The sequence below is a fragment of the Chiloscyllium plagiosum genome, chromosome 5 (assembly GCF_004010195.1).
Source record: "Chiloscyllium plagiosum isolate BGI_BamShark_2017 chromosome 5, ASM401019v2, whole genome shotgun sequence".
Taxonomy (NCBI): Eukaryota; Metazoa; Chordata; class Chondrichthyes; order Orectolobiformes; family Hemiscylliidae; genus Chiloscyllium; species Chiloscyllium plagiosum.
The window spans coordinates 41,787,913-41,792,818 of record NC_057714.1 but is presented as its reverse complement, the minus strand read 5'-3'; the positions used below and the strand labels follow the sequence as shown (position 1 = coordinate 41,792,818).

General features: G+C 38.4%; 1 protein-coding gene across 1 annotated transcript in view; it reads right to left on the bottom strand.

The window, feature by feature from the left end:
* Positions 1 to 4,906, bottom strand: part of pdk4 (pyruvate dehydrogenase kinase, isozyme 4) — a 70,260-nt gene that overhangs the window by 8,617 nt on the left and 56,737 nt on the right. The window lies entirely within an intron of this gene.

Sequence of the window (4,906 nt, the reverse complement as noted above, 5' to 3'; positions counted from 1 at the left end):
GAGTTAACCCATCTATGTGACTGTATCTGAGACTTTCTCCCCTTCCTATAACTGCCATCCATCACATATTGTTGCTGTTGCAAATTCCTCATTGCTTCTAACTGTTTCTCCAACCAATCCATTCAATCTGATAAGATTCGCAACCAACAGCATTTATTGCAGATATAATCCGCAGTAACCCTTAAATTCTCTTTAAACTCCCACATCTGACAAGAAACACATATCACTCTACTAAAGGCCATTTTTGCTCCTTCACAATCTACAGACCCAGAAAATAACACCGTCTTATTCCTCTACAAAACACTGCCCAGGTTAGATTAATAGTTACGACTTATATTTTAAGTTTAATCAAGAGATATACTTCAAAAAACATATAATCAAGAAAGAACCCACTCTACTCACTACTGCAGACTTTCTGTAGGCCACTTAAAACAATTAACTTATCTGATTCTGTGCTGTGAATTTCGCCCAAACAGTTTCTCCAAGATCAGTTGTGAATTTCACTGTTGAATTGTTCATGATTTCAGTTTGGAGTTCAGGAATACCTATGACTTGTACTCTCTGTCATGCTGCTTTGCATGCAGGGACACACACAAATCTCATCTCACATAATATGCACCTTGCCACTTGGCTTATCAGATCCTTGAATTTATAAATAAAGGCATAGAGTGTAAATGCAAGGAAGTGATGCTACACCTCTACAAATCATTAGTCAGACCACATTTGGAGGTTTGCGTTCAGTTCTGGGCATCTTATTTAAGGAACATTGTTAGGCCCTGGAGAGAACGCAGAGGAGATTTATTAGAATGATACGAGCAATGACTGTTTTAGATACAGAAAGGATTAGAGAAATTGGGCTTATTCCCCTTGGAGCAAAGAAGGTTAAGAGGTGATCCTATTGAGGTGTTCAAAATTATGAATAATTTTCACAGAGTAAAGAAGGATATTCTGTTTCCACTAGTTGGTGTGTCAGTAACTAGGGTTCTCAATTACAAATTGGCCAGCAACACAGCTAGGAGGGAGATGAGCAGAAACTTATTTACTTGGAAAGTTGTTAGGATTTGAATTGCACTGCCTGGGAGAGTGCTGGAAGCAGATTCCACAGGAGGCTTCAAAAGAGAGCGAGATGTATGTTTGAAAGTGATTAATTTAAAGGCTTATGGAGATAGGGCAAGAGAGTGGGACTAGCTGGATAGCTCTTTCAGGAGCCGGTACAACATGAGTTGATTGCCCTCCTCCATACATAAATTTCTATGATTGTTCTAACTTTGCTTCAAATTTCTGACACTTCAACACACCTATATCACTTGCTTTTTTTCCTCAGTTAAGGTTCACCCTTATATCTCTGACAAGTTGAAAATGCCCAACTAATAACGGTCATTGAAAAAGATGGAAAATGTGAGTTGTCTTATAGATAATAAGTGGCGAAGTAGAAAGTACACTGACAAGAAAGTTTAAGTACACATGTGCTACGAGTTATGTTAAACTGTGGGGTTATGATTTCTTTTTTTTCCTCAGTACAAAAGCAACATTGTTTAAACAGAAAATGCCTTAAAGACTTGAATGGTCACTGAATAAGAGTTAATAGTTTAAAAAAAGTGTTAAGTGCAAGAAGTATTGAAAAGTTTTCAGTAGCTTATTAGTACTTGAAAATAAAGTGGCATATAATTTTTAAAAATCCTGGAAATAAAGAAAACTACTACACATAAAAGAACCCACCAAAAATACAAAAATACAAAAATGTCAGCGTGGAATTTCTGGCCCGCATTGCTGATCTCAACTTTTCTTGATAATTTTTAAACTAACTCCATCAAAACTCCATCAAAAATGTCTTGGGTGTTCACATAGTCTGCTTACAGTAAAACTATCAATAATACTCAGAAAACAACTGCAGCTTACAACTGATAGATAAAAAGATGCATTCTTAGATTCACATAGAATGCCTTCATTCAGTTTTTTTTAGATTCATACTTAGAGACCTTTACAATCAGAGAAAAGTGATAGGGATTTGAAAACACAAACAAGGAACGATTACCATATATAGACCAGTTCGTCACACTGTGCTGCCAATGGCAGAAAGACTCTGCACCTCAAAGAACTTTTTTGGAATACAGCTACAAACTAAACAGCAAGGAACAGATCAAAGGATAAATCAGCCTCAGAAAAGGTGAAGTGGCTTTTTACAGTTCACCACATTTCAGGAGTATTCTCATGACCTGTAAAAAACTGATACACTGTTTGGCCAGCATGTTAAAACTGCTTCTGGGTTCTGTAGAAAGGTCACTGGACCCAAAAGGGTTAACTCTGATTTCTCTCCGCAGATGCTGCCCCAGATCTACTGAGTTTTTTCAACAATTTCTGTTTGGTTTCTGATTTCCAGCGTTCATAGTTCTTTTGTTTTTCTTCCATTAAAAAAACACTAGTACTCAGTGTAGCAACATCCAGGTGCACTCAACAGGAGTACACTGTACTAAGTTTTGTCAGTGGAGCACAGAGACCGATGGCCAAACTGTTTCGCACAATGTTGAAGCTGTTTTGCAATGGCACTGCAGGTCACGCAAGAGCACTCTGGAGCCAGTGATCAGCTCTCCAGTTTCTAAAGCATCATCCCCACTTACCAACTCAGAGAATTAACATACAAAGGTTTCTTAGGAATACAAGTTATGTTGAAATGTGCTTTCATGAAACAATTTTTAGAACTATTCTATAACTTAATGCATACATTTCTGCACATACAAATATATAGAAATGCTAAAGCTGAAGTATTTTCCACCACTGAACATATAAACTATAAAAAGAAAACAAAATACTGATGGGATTAAAATAAATTAATTAAATAGCTCTTTCAAAGAGCTGGCATATAGATGATGGGCCAAATGGTCTCCTTCTATACTGCATTATTCTATAATAATGCCTTGGACGTACTCATTTTATAATAATTTACTTGATACTTTCCTATTTCCTTAAATTAAGTTTGTTTGTTTAGTTTTGCATCAAATAATTTTTCTCCCCTTTATGCCAGGAGCCAAGCTAAGTTCAAACTCATTTTAACATTGACCTACATATTTTCTTGAATGTAAATGTTTCAATTTCTTACAAAAGTATTGTTTTCCTGACTCACACTCTCTTTGATGGCCAGCGATCTAGGAGCAATAGATTACAAAATTTTCCTTATAATGCTTTGCCATTCCTGAGAAGCTCAGATTACATCTGACACCACCTCCATAATAACTATTTTACCATCAATTGAACATGTTTTGCTTTTAGAACTCCAACGTTACATGGTTTCCACCATACTTAGCTTCTATAATGGCCTCCGTAGGAAAATCCAACGTGAATCCCACAGACTTCACATGGCTTTGATCCTTGTTTTCTATCTCTCAAAGCCTATGTACTTTACCTAAGTCTAGTAATCTTCTTCTTATTTGGTATGGGAAAGTTACAGACTTGGGAGTTTGGAAATGACTTGCTTTGCATGGTTGTCTGATGTTGAATAAATCTTAAATCAGAATATTTATCGGGTTCCACAAAGATTAGTACTGGGACCGGAACTGTTTTCAATACATGTAGGTGACTTGGAGGAAGAATGCGAATGTACTGTAGCCAAATTTGCAGACAACACAAAAACAGGTGGCAGGCAGGTTTGTGCAAAGGATACAGTACACACAGAGATATTGTTATGTTAAGTGGGCAAAAAGTTGACAATGGAATATAATGTGGAATTGTTCATTTTGGAAGGGAGAACAAAAGAACAGAATATTTTTTCAATGGAGAAAGCTACAACAAAAATGAACTTGGGGGCAGTTGTGCTTGAAACACAGAAAGCTAGCACATAGGTGCAGCAGGCAATCAGGAAGGCTCATGGAACGTTTACCCTTATTTCAAGAGAATTGCAGTGTAAGAGTGGGGACGACTCACTGCAACTGTACAAGGTGCTGGCGAGGCCACATTTGCAGTACTGTTAGCAATTTTGGTCCACTTACTTAGGGGAAGATTTTATCTTATTGCAAGCAGTTCTGAGAGAATTCACAAGAATGATCCCTGATGTGGAGGGATTAAGCAGGTTGAGACTCTACTCACTGGAGTTTAAAAGAATGAGAGATGATCTCATTGAAACATACAGGATTCCTAAGGGGCTTGACAGGTAAATGCTGAGAAGGCACTTTTGCTCATGGGAGAGTCCAGGGGCATTCGACATTGTCTCTGAATAAAAGGGTGCCAGTTAAGACTGAGATGAGGAGGAATTTTTCCTCTCAGAGTTGTAGAACTCCTTGCCACAAACAGCTGTTGGAACCAATTTCTTGTGTTTATTTAAGGCTGAAATAGATAAATTATTGATCAGTCAGGGAATTAAGGGTTATGGGGAAAATGTAAGAAAATTTATATGAGGACTGTTGGATCAGCCATGATATGGCTGAACGGCACAGCAGGCTCAAGGGCCGAACATTTTATATCTGTTCCTAATTCTTATTCTTATCATATTCTATGTGCTGATATGTGCAATTTGAAATACGTGCATATTAATGGAACAAAGAATTAAATGAGTGCACAGTGCATTGAATGATAACAGAACTGGGTCATCCACAACTGAAGACTGGCATTCAATATTCAGGCATAAAATGGGTAAGGCTAAGAAGACTGGGGGCATCTATATATTGAAAAATGTGGTGCTGGAAAAACACAGCAGGCCAGGCAGCATCCGAGGAGCAGGAGAATCGACGTTTCGGACATAAGCCCTTCTTCAGGAATGAGGCTGGTGTGCCAAGCAGGCTGAGATAAAGGGTAGGAGGGAGGGAATTTCGGGGAGGGGCGCTAGGAATTCGATAGGTGGAAGGAGGTGAGGGTGAGGGTGATAGGCCGGAGACGGGGTGGGGGCGGAGAGGTCGGGAAGAAGATTGCAGGTCAA